Source organism: Megascapheus bottae, chromosome 16 (assembly GCF_031878675.1).
Source record: "Megascapheus bottae isolate mThoBot1 chromosome 16, mThoBot2.hap1, whole genome shotgun sequence".
NCBI classification, from domain to species: Eukaryota; Metazoa; Chordata; class Mammalia; order Rodentia; family Geomyidae; genus Megascapheus; species Megascapheus bottae.
In genome coordinates this window covers 12931178-12947244 of record NC_143524.1, presented here as the reverse complement: position 1 = coordinate 12947244, position 16067 = coordinate 12931178, and the positions used below count along the sequence as shown (strand labels likewise).

Below are 16067 nucleotides of genomic sequence, written 5' to 3'. Positions count from 1 at the left end.
GGATTTTTTTTGGGGGGGGGTTATTTTGTTATTTTTGAGTTAGTAGGGTTTGAAATCAAGACATTGCAGTTGCAAGCATTTTACCACTTGAGTAACCCCACCAATCCCAAGTTTTACAATGTTACCCAATGTTCATTTGCCTATCTATAGGACTTCTCCAGGCACAACAAACCAAAAAAAAACTGGTCCTTGCCTAAACTAGTCATTAAGAATCCACTGGAGGGCCGGGAGTTTGGCCTAGTGGTTAAAGTGCTTGCCTAGCATGCATGAAGACCCGGGTTCGATTCCTCAGTATGATATGAACAGAAAAAGCCAGAAATAGCACTCTGGCTCAAGTGGTAGAGTGACAGCCTTGAGCAAAAAAGAAGTTCCAGGACAGTGCCCAGGCCCTGAGCTTAAGGCCAGTACTGGCAAAAACAAAGACAAAACAAGAATCCATTAAAAAGCCAGCCCAGTGCCAGTGATTCCCACTTGTAATCCTAGCTATTCAGGAGGCTGAGATGTATACATACATATTACATATATACATATATATGTAAATTAATTCAAGTGCCAATGACACTGTTTCAGCTATCAAACAATTCCGTCCTGGGTTTGTATGAACTCTGTCTGCTAAGCTGTCTTTGTCATCTCCTTCATTTCTCAACAAGCTTACACCTACCCTTGGTAACATTCCTGGTTTATCATCAGGAAGTTCTTTCTCCAACATGTAATCTATATTCCTTCTATCATAACTAAAATAAACTCCCTGTTACTCTATTCTCAGACAAAAAGAACATATACTTAACACCATCTGAACAATTTCTCTTTAAGAAATTATAAAATATAGGAAACCCATATCAAACAGCTTCATGTCAGTGAGATTTTGGTTAGTATGGGTCACCTTAAACAACATGATTAAGAGTTGTAAATTTCCAATTCAATCATTGACTTACTCTGAGGGTGACAGGAAGTTTAAACCATGCAGATGTTATACATCACTTATCCTATCAGTAAAGTCAAAATAATTAAACCAGAAATGTTAGAAGAATTTAGATACTCAAAAAGTTAAAAATACATGAAAGAGATTCTGGACTAGGCTAGGCTTATGGCCCAAGTGGTAGAGTTGTATAGCAAGCGAAGGTCCTGGGTGTCCTGGGAAAGGAAAGAAGGAAGGAAGGAAGGGAGGGAGGAAGAGAGAGAGAGAGAGAAGAAAGAAGAGAGAGAGGTGGGGGGAGGAAGGGGGGAGGGAGGGAAAGAGGGAAGGAAAAATGGAAAGAAAAGAGGGAGGGAGAGAGAAAGAGAGGGAGAGAGGAAAAGAAAGAGGAAGGGGAGAGGAAGAGATGGAGAGGGGGAAGAGGGGGAGAAAGGAAGAGAAGGGAGAGGGGGAGAAAAAGAGGGGGAAGGGGAGAGAGGGGGAGAGAGAGAAAGGGGAGGGAACGGAGGGAGAGAAGGAGGGAGGGAAAGCTGAATCCTAATCTAGGCACATCCAATAATTTTTATACTTATTATCTTGTGTTTACTGGCTAATAATCATATATAAATCATATACTGAATGAAAGCAGTAGGTGTTGGCTTTGATCTTTGTAAGAATCATAACCATACATTAATAATACTTTACTATAACATACTATAATTCCAGTTCTAGGAATATAGCCAAAGCACCTCAAAGATGTTCATAAAAGTACGATTCACAAAAGACAAAAGAAAGACGGCCAAGCCAGGGGCAGTGGCTCAGCCTGTCATCCTAGCTACTCAGGAGGCTGACATCTGAGAATCAAGGTTTAAAGCCAGTATGGGTGCAAAAGGACCTGAGACTCTTATCTCCAATTAACCTCTAGAAATCAGGAAGTGGGGCTTAGCTCAAAGGTAGGCAGTAGCCTTGAGCTGAAGAGCCTAGGGACAGGGCCCAGGTCCAGGCTTGGGCTGAAGAGCTCAGGGACAGTGCCCAGGCCAAGTTCAAGCCCCAGGACCCACAAAAGAAAGAAAGGAAGAGAGAGAGAGAGAGAGAGAGAGAGAGAGAGAGAGAGAGAGAGAGAGAGAGGGGGGGGGGGGGGGAGGGACGGAGGAGGGCGGGCAGACGGACGGATGGACCTAACCAAGAATGTAAAGGAATTATTTGATAAAAAAACAAACAAACAAACTATAAAAGCCTAAAAGAAAAACAAAAAAAACAAAACAAAAAAAAAACGAAGAGGATACCAGGAAATGGAAAGACATCCCATGCTCATGGATAGGGAGAATCAACATTGTGAAAGTGGCCATACTGCCAAACTTGATATACAATTTCAATGCAATCCCCATCAAAATCCCAAGGACATTCTTTACTGAAATGAAGGACGTAATCCCAAGAGCAATGCAGGTGGTATTACAATACCAGACTTCAAACTCCATTATAGAGCCATAATAACAAAAACAGCATGGTATTGGCACAAAAATAGACCAGAAGATCAATGGAACAGAAGATTCAAAAATGAAACCACATACTTATAAGTCAATTTATATTCGACAAAAGGGTCAAGAGATATAGAGTGGAATAAACAGAGACTCTTCAATTACTGGTGTTGGAAAAACTGGGCAGCCATATGCAGAAAACTAAAAATTGATCCCAGCCTGTCGCCATGCACGAACATTAACTCAAAATGGATCAAAGACCTCAATATCAGACCTGAAACTTTGAAACTGCTACATGACATAGTAGAGACACTGGAACTCATAGGCATAGGCAAAAAGTTCTTGAACAGAGTCCCAGGGTCATAACAGAGAAAGATTCGACAAATGGGACTATCTAAAAATAAAAAAAGTTTCTGCACAGGGAGTTTGGCCCAGTGGTAGAGTGCTTGCCTAGCATGCAGTAACACCTGGGTTCGATTCCTCAGTACTACGTGAATAGAAAAAAAACCAGAAGTGGTGCTGAGGCTCAAGTGTAGAGTTCTAGCCTTGAAAAAGTCCAGGACAGTGCTCAGGCTCTGAGCTCAAGCCCAGGATTGGCAAAAAAAAAAAAAAAAAAAAAAAAAAAGTTTCTGCACAAAGACATAGCTACTAAAGTAAAAAGATAGTCACCAACTGGGAAAAAAAATTACCAATAATACATAAAACGTCTAACATTCAATATCTATAGGGAACTCAAGAAAACTAATCCCCCCCCAAACCCAACAAACCAATTGCTAAATGGGCAAGGGAACTAAAAAGAGACTTATCAGAGGAAGAGGCAAAAGTGGCAAAGAAACATATAAGAAAATGCTCATCAGGGCTGGGAGCATAGCCTAATGGTAGAGTGCTCACTTCACATGCACAAAGCCCTAAGTTCAATTCCTCAGTACCATATACATAGAAAAAGCTGGAAGTGGTGTTGTGGCTCCAGTGGCAGAGAGCTAGCCTTAAGCAAAAAGTATCCAAGAACAGTGCCAAGACCCTGACTTCAATCTCCATGACTGGCAAAAAGGAAATACAAATAACAACAACCCTAAGTACAGTGTATACAGCACGTTGAAATGGAAACCCTTTTGTACAACTACTTGAGGACAATAAATTTAAAAAATTGAAAGTCAAAAAAACACCCTAAGATACCATCTTACCCCAATCAGAATGGCCAATATTGTGAACTCAGACAACAAATGCTGGTGGGGATGTGGAGAGAAAAGAACCCTACTGCACTGCTGGTGGGAATGTAGACCATAACAATCTCTCTGGAAGGCAGTTTGGAGGTTCCTCAAAAAACTAAAATTAGACCTTCCCTGCGACCCAGGCATACCACTCCTAGACATCTACCCTTAGCAAGCATCATAACCCAGGATATAATAAGCATACTTGCACAGCCATGTTCATCACTGCACTATTCACAATAGCCAAGGCAAGGGAAACAACCCAGATGCCCCACTACAGATGAATGGATGCAAAAAAATGTGGTACATATATACAATGGAATTCTACATAGCCACCAGACAAGATAAAATAATGGCATTCGCTGGGAAGTGGATGAATCTAGAGCAAATCATGTTGAGTGAGATAAACCAAGACCAAAGGAACAAAAGGCACATGGTCTCTTTGATATGTGGATATTAGGTCCAAACAGTACAAGAGTGAGACTCAATACTCAGGTACTCAAGGTCACTGACCTTAAGTCAAGAACTTGGAGATATAAATATAACTATACAGACATATAAATCTATGATGGGATATATATTGTGTCGACATACAAATTTTCAGCTTAATGTTAATTTTGGTCTTAAATTTATGTGCCAGTGATAGCATATAGAGATTTCATTCCTGAATGCTTGTTTGTTAAACTTGACATTTGAAAAATGATGTAAAAAAAATCAGGGTTAATAAAAACTTTTAATTAAAAAAAACGTAACCAGTACCAAAAAAGGGGGAACTGGAGGGCTGATGGAGTGGCTCAAGTGGTAGATCATTTGCTTAACAAGTACAAGGCCCTGAGTCCAATCCTAGTACAAAGAAACAAACAAAAAGTATACGAAGTTTGAAGTGCTAGTGGCTCACGCCTGTAATTCCAGCTACTCAGAGGGCTGAGACCTGAGGATCAAGGTTCAAAGGCAGCCAGGCCACAAAAGACAGTGATACTTCAATTAACCACCAGAAAGCCAGAAGTGGTGCTGTGGCTCAAGTCATAGAGTGCTAGCCTTGAGCTGAAGAGCTCAGGACAGCAACAAGGTGCAGAGTTCAAGCCCCGTGACCCACAAAAAAAACCAAACAAACAAAAAACAAACACAATGTATTGATAAACATTTAACCTAAAGGTCAAGAACACAAAAATGAAAAGGTATAGTTTCTACTTTTACAGATCATACTGTCTTATGAGTTTTAATTACTTCTTATAGAAAGGCAAACTAATAATCAAAATACATATGCCATTCTCACTTCTTCCTGTCTTACCCATTTCTTTAACACACTTTAAAGTGGCTCCTGGTCCTAAATTACTCCAATATTAATTACTCCAAATTACTGTGCTAATAATGCTGCTAAAACCAACAAAATACAATTATATCCTGCTTACATCCTGTTTCTCAGGTTTGCCCTTAAATTCCTGAGACCATTTGATCCTAGGCACTGTTCTCATTGCAATTATAATACTAAGTGTGTATATCTATTTCCTTGCCTTTAAATATCATCTATGTAGCAATACTATCCAGATTTATTTCCTGTGCCATTATCAAAGGATTGCTTGCCTGGTATCTACATTTGTATGTTTTCACAGGCATCTTACACTTAGCACAACTAAAACCGAGCCCTTCAATCTACTCCTCAATTCTAGTCAAGAATCTGTTCTTCTTCCAATGTTTCTGTCTCAGAATCAGCACCTTCAACTATCCAGATGCTCATGCTAAAAATCTGGATCATACTTGACACCTCCCTCTTACCACATATCCAATCCATCATTAAGTCATGTCTGCCTAATTCTAAAATATCACTGAATCTTTCTACTCCTCTCAACATCTACTGTCTACATTCTAAACTATCATTATATTTTGCCTAGACCACTATATAATCCTTCCATCTTTTCTCCCCACAATGAATCCAGAGTGCTTCAAAACCGTAGAGTGAGCTGGCTACAGTGGCTCATGCCAGTAATCCTAGCTACTCAGGAGGCTGAGATCTGAGGATCTCGATTCAAAGCCAGTTCAGGCACTAAAAAGTCCATGAGACTCTTATCTCCAAATAATCACCAGAAAAACAGAAGTGGCACTGTAGCTCAAGGAATAGGTCAATAGCCTTGAGCTAAAGAGCTCAAGGACAATGCTCAGGCCCTAGAGTTCAAGTCCCATGACAGACCAAAAGAAAAAAAAAAAGCAACATACAGAAGAACACAAAGTCCTTAGTTCAAACTCCAGTACCAGCACACACAACACACACATATACACACAAGTATATACTAGTTCATTAAAGTTATGCTAAAAAATCTTCAGAAGGAGGTCATGATGGCATACATCTGTAATCCCAGCTACTTTCTGAGCTACTCAGGGCTAACCTAGGCAACAAAGTGAGATACTTAAGACACTCACCTCAAAATCAAACAAACAAAACTACCACAAGCAAGCAAACAGACTGATAAAGTGGCTCAAGTGCTAGAGCACCTGAATTCAAATCCCAGCACCATCACCTTCCTCCTAAAATCACAAGCAAACAAACAAAAAAGCTTCAATGACTTCTAATTAGGATAAAAATCGAAATGCCAAGGTGGTGATGCAGCTCAGTAGCAAGTAATTGCCTAGAATGCAAAAGGTCCTGAGTTCTATTTCCTGCATGTCAAAAAAATAAAGACCCACTACCTGATGAATGTAACTGTAACTGTAACCCCTCTGTACATCACCCCAACAATAAAATAAAATAAAATAAAAATGTTTTTAAAGAATCTAAAAGCCTTTACATGGTCCTGGCTAAATCTTCATCCTCTTTCTCTGGATTCCAGCCATACCAATATTCTTTCAGTTTCTCAGATATACCAAATTCTTTACCATCTCACAATTCTCATAAATGCCATTTCTTTGGTCTTTCCCTTTTATCTTTCTAATCTCTGCCTAAATAGCACTCCTTCAGAGAAATATTCTCCAAACCTCTAATATAATTCATTCTCCTACTCCAATCTATTTTTTACTTTTCCATCATGAGGACCAACATACACTGTGATTGCACATTTCATGGTGTAATTACCAGTTTACTGTCTCTCCTCTGAAATATAATCTCTACAAGGGCGTAAACAACATCTATTTTATTTTTACTCTAGTCTTCTTAATAAAGTGGCCATAGAGAATTTAGAACTATATAAAGAAGATTATAATCAGCATAAAGTAGGAATCAGAACCAGGCTGCTTGGACTCAATGCAACTAGCTGGATACCTTGGGCAGGCAAATCGCTTAACTTCCCACATTTCCAGGTGTAGTGACACAAGTATACAAATCCAGGATTCAGAAGTCTAAGTCAGGAGGATCATCAATTCTAGACCAACCTGAACTACAAGTGAAAAAAAAAGGCGGGAGGAGGGGAGAGGAGTAGTATCTACATCATCAAGCCCTTCATGAATATAAATCAGAGGACTGGAGTGTAACCTAGTGGTAGAATGCTTGTCTAACATACATAAAGCCCTGGGTTTGATTCCTCAGTACCAAATACACAGAAAATAGTGCTGTGACTTAAGTGGTAGAGTGCTAGCTTTGAGAAAGCTCAAGGACAGTACCAAGGCCCTGAGTTCAAGCCCCAGAACTGTCCAAAAAGAAAAAAAAAGAAAGAAAATAAATCAATGTCATAAAGCACTCCTGTAGTCCCTGACACAAAGTATTCAATAAACATTGGTTCCGATTAAGAACAATATTTGCTGGATAAACTAAAGTCTGAAAAGGTAAAAGCTGAAATACAGACTCACAACCAAGAAACAGGTCTAAAAGATGTGAAATGAAGTTGGGCACTGATAACTCACACCTACAGTATTAAGTATTTAGGAGTCTGAGATCCAAAGGATCCAAGAGCCCAAATAGAAAGTCCACAAGATTTCATTCCTAATTAACCAACAAAATGGTCAAACCAGAGGTATGGCTATTCTGTGAACACCAGATGTGAGCAAGCAAGAAAACAAGGCTTTAGTTCAAGCCACGGTGTAGACACACACACACACACACACACACACACACACACACACACACACACACACACACTTATATAAATAAAAAAATAAGAACACAGGGATGTCAGGACACATAAAAGTTAAAAATATTAAAGTAACCTACAGCCTATAAAGATATAAAGGGAGAAGCTGGGAATGTGGCCTAGTGGTAGAGTGCTTACCTAGCATGCTCTGGGTTCGATTCCTCGGTACCACACACATAGAAAAAGCTAGAAATGGTGCTGTGACTCAAGTGACAAACACTACCAGAAAAGTATCCAAGGACAGTGCTCAGGTTCTACCCCAGGAGTGGGAGGAAAAAAAGATATAAAGGGACGAAGTAATTTTAAAAAATATCTCTACTGGGCTGGGAATTTGGCCTAGTGGTAGAGTGCTTGCCTAGCATGCATGAAGACCCGGGTTCGATTCCTCAGTACCATATACATAGAAAAAAGCCAGAAATGGTGCTGAGGCTCAAGTGGTAAAGCTCTAGCCTTGAGAAAAGTCCAAGGACAGTGCTCAGGCCCTGAGTTCAAGCCCAGGACTGGCAAAAAAAAAAATATCTCTACTACGGGGCTGGGAGTTTGGCCTAGTGGTAGAGTGCTTGCCTAGCATGCACGAGGACCCGGCTTCAATTCCTCGGCACCACATACATAGAAAAAAGCCGGAAGTGGTGCTGAGGCTCAAGTAGTAGAGCTCTAGCCTTGAGAAAATCCAAGGACAGTGCTCAGGCCCTGAGCTCAAGCCCAGGACTGGCAAAAAAAAAAAAAATAATAATAATAATAATAATATCTCTACTTAGCCCTGAGTTTGGCCTAGCAGTAGAGCACTTGCCTAGCATGCACAAAGATTCAGGTTCAATTCCTCGGTACCATATACACAGAAAAAAGCCAGAAGTGGTGCTGAGGCTCAAGTGGTAGAGCTCTAGCCTTGAGAAAGTCCAAGGACAGTGCTCAGGCCTTGAGCTCAAGCCAGGACAAGCCAAAAAAAAAAAAAAAAAAAAAAAAATCTACCAGCCGTGGCTCAGGCCTGTAAACCTAGCTACTCAGGAGGCTGAGATCTGAGGATCCCAGTTCAGAGCCAGTCAGGACACTAAAGTCCATGAGACTCTCATCTCCAATTAACTACCAGAAAACCGGAAGTGGTGCTGTGGCTCAAGTGGTTAGAGCTGTAGAACTCAGGGACAGCACCCAGCCCCACAAGTGGGAAAAAAAAAAAAAAAAAAGCCGGGCATGGGGCTCACGCCTGTAATCCTAGCTACTCAGGAGGCTGAGATCTGATGATCTTGGTTCAAAGCCGGCACTGGCAATACAAAGCCCAGAGACTCTGTTGTCCAATTAATCACTAGAAAATGGCAAGTGGGGCTGAGACTCAAGGGTAGGGCAGTAGCCTTGAGCTGAAGAGCTTAGGGACAGCACCCAAGCCAGAGTTCAAGCTCCATGACCCCCAACCCCGCCTCATACAAAAAAAAAATAATAATAATAAATAAATCTCTAGATTCTTAACCTTTACCACCATAAGAAAAATGAATACTCTTTGAGTTTATCCAAGGTGATCTAATAACTTTGATAATTCCTTAAACATCCTTTCTTTTCCATTTATTTAACAAATCTGCCAAATCCTGAAGAATGCCTAATCCTTAAGAACCAAACAGCTCAAACACATGACAAAATTCAGGTGTCATTTTGATATTTCCTATCTATTTTGCAAAGAAATGCTCTTCTGTTCCTAAAATAGCTCTGGCAAGTTTTGTTAGAGTACTTTATAAAAATTTGTCATCTAGGCCAGGAGTTTGGCTTAGTGGTAAGAGTGCTTGCCTAGCATGCATGAAGACCTGGGTTCGATTCCTCGGTACCACATAGATAGAAAAAGCCAGAAGTGGTTCTGTGGCTCAAGTGGTAGAACTCTAGCCTTGAGAAAGCCCAAGGACAGTGCTCAGATTCTGAGCTCAAGCCCAGGACTGGCAAAAATAAAAATAAATAAATAAATAAATAAATTTGTCATCTATCTTATATTTGGAACTGTTGCAGCTACTGCTGTTTTCCAGGCTTCTCATCGCCTGTACAGACACATCCTTTAATTTGAAAGGCACTGAGAGAAAGGAGACATAAACGCATATCTTTACCTTCTCTTTTCTAAGGTTTTCTTAAAAGCACCTACATATCAATCAAAGCACCATTATTATTTCCTCTCCTTTAGAAAAACATATATAATTTTAATCTGTTTTAATAGTAATATTGATAATAACTGGCACATGTCATTCTATTCTGTACATAGTTCATTTTCTTCTCACAAGTGTATATTTTTAACAGATAAGGAGAGGTACAAAGTAACTTGCCCAAGATCTGGAGATAGTAATTGGTGATGTTTGTTTGGATTTGTACTCCAGCAGTCTACTTGAGTCTAGAGTTTAACTATACTGTTCAGTAGTTTGGAGAGATGTTGTTCTGTTTTCACATAGAATGAAACACAATTCTCATCCTAAATCAAACTCCATGTGGGCAAATCCATTCCTAGCAGGCAAAATTTCAGATGCCTCAATCTATCATAGGTATACCTAAAACAATAATTATTCATGAGAGATACATACTTTAGCTCAGAGAGAATAACTAACAAATAATAACATCACAAAATGTGAAATTTCCTCATTCATGCCACAAATAGAAAAAATTAATTCAACCAGCAGTAATAAAAATTTACAAAATGGGGGCTGAGAGTGTGGCCTAGTGGTAAGGGTGTTTGCCTAGCATACACAAAGACCTAGTTTCAATTCCTTGGTACCACATACAAAGAAAAAGCTGGAAATGGTGCTGTGGCTCAAGTGGCAGAGTGCTAGCTAGCCTTGACAAAAGCCCAAGGACAGTGCTCAGGCCTGAGTTCAAGCCCCACAACTAGCAAAAAAAAAAAAAAATTTTTCAAAATGGTGGGGCAGTGGCTGGCTCACGCCTGTAATCCTAGCTACTCAGGAGGCTGAGATCTGAAGATCAAGGATCAAAGCCAGCCTGGCACAAAAGGATGTGAGACTCTTATCTCCAATTAACTGGTAGAAAAAGGGAAGTGGGGCTTGGCTCAAGAGTAGGGCGGTAGCCTTGACCTGAAGAGCACAAGGACAATGCCCAGGCCCAAGGGTAGGGCGGTAGTCTTGGGTTGAAGAGCTCAGGACAATGCCCAGGCTGAGTTCAAACTCCATGACCCATAAAAATAAATAAATAAATGCTTGTGTGAACACGTGTATGTGTGTGTGTGTGTGTGTGTGTGTGAACTCAAGGAGATGAGAGTATTGATATGTTAAAAAAAATTGTTGACCTAAACTACCAACATTCAATGAAAAGACTGAAGACCATAAATATTCTAGTTCAGTAATAATAAACAACAAAAGAACATAATCAAAAAACGAAAGTTCCCTACATATACTAAAAATATTTTAGCAATTACACTGTATAAAAACATACATTATTAAGCTAGGTGCCAGTGGCTTACACCTATAATCTTAACTACTCAGGAGGCTGTGATCTAAAGATCATGGCTCAAAGCCAGTCTAGGCAGGAAAGCCCATGAGACTCAATTAACCACTAACAAGGCCAGAAGTGAAGTTGTGGCTCAAGTGATTAGAATGAACAAAAAAGCTAGGATGTGCCCAAACTCTGAATTGGAATCCTAGCACACATATGCATTCGAACTGGCACACATACACAAAATATACATTATTGCTCTAATGAAAACAACCTACTTGTTTCAATTACTTTGTTACAGACCAAGTTCTAGAAGACATCCCCAAAGATGAATAAGCTTGCCTATTCTCTCTCCCTCCCCTCCCCAGCCCTTTGTCTTCTTTGTTGTTTGTTGTTGCTTTGTGGCTGCCTTTCTGTTTGGGAAGAATTTTTGCATTCCCCCGCCCCGCCCCCCAGTCCTGGGGCTTGAATTCAGGGTCTAGGCACTGTCCTTGGGCTTTTTCAAGGATAGCACTCCACCACTTGAGCCACAGGTGGTACTGAGGAATCAAATCCCCAGGACTTGAAGCATGCTAGGCAGACAGACATTCTACCACTAGGCCATGTAGCTGGCTCCTGTTCATTTTTTTTTTTTTTTGAAACACAGCCTTACTATGTATCCCAGTTGGCCTTAACCTCAACTTAAATCTCTGCCACAAATTTCCTATTAAAACGGAACAAAATGTTCTTAACATTTATTTGTAACACTCATAACAATCTTCATTTACTATTTAGCATTCATTAGGAGCCACTGAAATACTATTTATAACTCTAAATCCTATGCAGATTCAATCCACATTGGACAATGTCACTTTCTTCTCTACAGTTTTTTTTTCTGAAATATATACTCCCTTCTAACATAAAAATACTGTTTCAGGGGTCAAAAGTTTGGCCTAGTGGTAGAGTGCTTGCCTAGCATGCACCAAGACCTGGGTTTGATTCCTTGGTACCACATACAAAGAAAAAAGCTGGAAGTGATGCTGATGGCTCAAGTGGTAGAGTTCTTGACATGACAAAGCATAAGGACAGTGCTCAGGCACTGAGTTCAAGCCCCAGGACTGGCCAAAAAAAAAATTTATATATATATATACACACACACACACATATATATGTATATGTATAGTTTCAAGTCAGGTACTGATGGTTCATGGTTCATGCCTGTAACCCTGGTTACTCAGGAGGCCAAGATCTAAGGATTGCAGTTTGAAGCTAGCCTGCGTAGGGGAGCCTGTGAGGCTTTCATTTCCAATGATCTACCCGAAAAAAAAAAAAAAGCCGGAAGTGGAGCTGTAGTTCAAAGTGGCAGAGCATTAGCACTTGTCTTGAGAAGAAAAAAAAAAAAAGCTCAAGGACAACTTCAATTCCTTGAGTTCAAGCACCAGACCAGCACAAAACAAAATTTTTTTTTTTCAAAATAAACATTCTTGACTTCATTTCCTAAGCTATATGCTTAAAACAATCTAGCAACTCTTCATTAATCCCTGAGAATAATGAGGTTCTGTTCACTAGAAAATGGACTGAATCAAAGAACCTTCATTTAAACTTTGCTGACCTGGGGCTACAGATGTACTTCAGTGGAAGAGGCCCAGTTCAAAATCCACCATGAAAGTAGAAAAAAAAAAAATCTTGCTGACTTCATATAACAAAAATAAGAGAAGCAGTAATATTTCCAAAATTCACATTAGAATCCTAAACTGTATAGAAACATAGACATTTTATAGTTTCTATCCAAAGACTAGTAATCTGTAACATCCTAAAGCTATTCACCTATAGATTCTATATACTGTAATTGATTAGAAATTGATACAACCTAGAATGATCTGGACTGATTTCTATTTTCAGCAAAAAAATAACACATTAGGATTCACACCCAATCCCATAAAAATAAAATAAACAAGAACACTCAGACACTAAGGTTTCCACGTTGGGAAAAAGGGAGATAGAATTTAATTCATAAAATGTAATGTTAACCTTCAATTTAAGTTTCTTTCTCCCCCCACCCCATACCTGGGGCTTGAACTCTGGGCTTGGGCACTGTTCTGAGCTTATTTTGCTCAAGGCAAGTCCTCTACTACTTGAACCACAATGCCACTTCTGTTTTCTTTTTTGAGTAGTTTATTGAAAATAAGACTCTTTCAGAGTTTCCTGCCCAGGCTGGCTTTGAACCAAGATCCTCAGAGCTCAGCCTCTTGAATAGCTGGATTACAGGCATGAGCCACTGGCACCCAGCTCAATTTAAGTTTTCTTATCTGAAGTTTCTTTTTTTTATATATTTTTTATTGTAATAAAAGGGCTACATGATATTTGCCAGATAGAAGGTGCATTAATTCACATACATTGATACCCTTTCACATGTCTTGGTACCCATTATCCTCCCCTTATCTGAAGTTTCTGTACTTAATTCTTTCTAACTCTCATACTCAATGACTAAACCACTAATCAAATAGGACAAAACTCTTTAGAAAGGAACTGTTTCCTTAGACACTTTCTAAAAAACAGTCCCTTATATAACAAGTCTGAATTCTAAACCTAACCATCTCTGTCTAACACTAACCACAAAAAAACCAAGTGGAAAGATTTCCAAAGAACAGGTTAAGGAAAAAGAGAAATCAGTATCAACCAGAAGGCAAGTTGAATAGCAAAACTCAGGAAGTAGAGTTGTGTTGTGGTTCAACTGGCAGAGCCCTAGCCTCCAGGGAAGAAAAAAAAAAAAAAAAGCTCAAAGATAATGCCTAGAACCTGAGGTTCAAATCCCAGGACTAGCACAAAAGGGGGGAGAGGAGGGAGAGAAAAGAAGAAAAGAAGGTAACTAGAGCCAGGCACTAGTGGCTCATGCCGGTAATCCTAGCTACTCAGGAGGCTGAGACCTGAGGATCATGGGTCAAAGCCAGCCAGGTTATGAAAGTCCCTGAGACTCTATTTCCAATTAACCACCAGAAAATCGGAAGTGGTGCTGTGGCTCAAGTAGGAGAGGCTACCGCCTTGAGCTGAAGAGCTCATGGACAGTGCCCAGGCCCAGAATCCAAGCCCCACGACCAAAAGAAGAAGCCAGGCACAGTGGCTCATGCCGGTAATCCTAGCTACTCAGGAGGCTGAGATCTGAGGACCAAGGTTCAAAGCCAGCCCGGGCACTAAAGACCTGAGACTCATCTCCAATTAACCACTAGAAAACGGGAAGTGGGGCCATGGCTCAAGGGGTAGGGCGGTAGCCTTGAGCTGAAGAGTTCAGGGATAGCACCCAGGCCGAGTTGGAGTCCCATGACACCCCCCTACCCCCCAAAAAAGGAAGAAAGGAACTATTAGTAGTCTCTCTCTCTGTCTCTGTCTGTCTCTCTCTCTAAAATAATGCAGACTTGGAAAAAGCAAAGCCAGTCTAAGGAACACTTGGTCCCTAAACTTTTGGTTTTTTTTCTTTTTCCTGCCGGTCCTGGGGCTTGAACTCAGGGGCCTGGACACTGTCCCTAGGCTTCTTTTGCTCAAGGCCAACACTCTACCACTTGATCCATTGGGCCACTTCTGGCTTTTTCTGTGTATGTGCTACTGAGGAATCGAACCCAGGGCTTCATGCATGCTAGGCAAGTACTCTACCATTAAGCCACAGCCCCAGCCTCTGAAAACTCTTCTAAAAATAAACTATATTACGAGAAAAAGAACAATCAAATGAAGAAAAATGTTGAGTGTATAGCCTGGTAACATGAGTGAAAGGAAAGAAAAATCAACTTGTAAACGACAGAAAGTAACTTACAGGGCCGGGAGTTTGGCCTAGTGGTTAAATTGCTTGCCTAGCATGCATGAAGACCCAGGTTCGATTCCTCGGTACCACATACATAGAAAAAAGCCGGAAGTGGTGCTGAGGTCAAGTGGTAGAGCTCTAGCCTTGGACTTGAGAAAGTCCAAGGACAGTGCTCAGGCCCTGAGCTCAAGCCCAGGACTGGCAAAAAAAAAAAAAAGAAAGAAAGAAAGTAACTTACATTGCATTTAATGGTCGGTTGGGGATACTGCCTCAGTTTCCCTATACCCCTTTAAAGAAAAAAAGTAAGCACATGACACTGGGCTCGGACGAGCCAGAGGACCTAGTTTCACTCGTCTCGGCCTACTCAAAGGTCCCTTCGAGAGCTGGAAGCAGTCAGGGGCGGGGGGGTGGGTCTCCCCAGTACAGCAGAGTCAGGACACCGGGAGACTCGGGTTAGAGAAAAGGTCAACACATCCAAGTCCTATCCGTTCCTAGGAGGTTCTTTACACAGTCTTGCTTGCACACGCGCGCGCCACACACACACACACACACACACACACACACACACACAGAGTTCACACGGGAGTGGCGACGTGCGACCCAGGACCAACATCCTCTCCTCAGCGAAGCACTCCCGGCAGCCCCGGAGCATCACTCCCTCCTTCCGGCTTCCCTCACAGTTCCGGGCGGGCCGCCCTCGGGCCGCGCCCCCAAACGCAGCCCCTCCTCTGGCGTCGGCCGGCCGGCCGCCCTCCCTCCCGCCCGCCCGCCCGCTCGCCCACCCGCCGGCGCCAAGATCTCCCCCGCACCGCGGCGAAGGGGTGCCGGGGCCGGGCCTGCCCGGCGCCGCGGCCGGGCCTACCTGCTGAGCGGACGAGGACTCTACTTGCAGCCCAGCGGGCGAGCTGAGCCAACGAGGGAAGAAGGAAGAGAAGCAGGAAGAAAGCAAGGGGTCCACTCTATCGACCGGCGGGAGAAAGTGGTCTGAGCCCGAGGCCTCGCGGATAACTCAGCCCTGGACCTGGCGCCGCCGCCACAGCCACCGCCGCCGCCGCCGCTCGGGAGACATCAAGCAATAAGACGGCGCAGAAGATCACCGAATGCGCGAACGCGCCAGACATCAAAAGAGGAGCGCCAGCATAATCGTTCCAGGAAATAGAGCCGAGTGCCGAAAAACAGCACCACTCCTACTACAGATCCGGCTCCTGGCCAAGGCATAAGTAAATAAACCCAGATCATAAAAAA

At 41.7% G+C, this 16067-nt stretch overlaps 1 protein-coding gene across 6 annotated transcripts in view; it reads right to left on the bottom strand.

The window, feature by feature from the left end:
• The window catches only part of LOC150052902 (muscarinic acetylcholine receptor M4), a 216548-nt gene extending 200481 nt beyond the window's left edge, over nt 1–16067 (bottom strand). For all 6 annotated transcript variants that reach the window (XM_090347819.1, XM_090347812.1, XM_090347813.1 and 3 more), the window contains exon 1: nt 15685–16067. The gene's annotated coding sequence lies outside the window, so the exon portion shown is untranslated. The remainder of the gene's footprint in view (nt 1–15684) is intronic.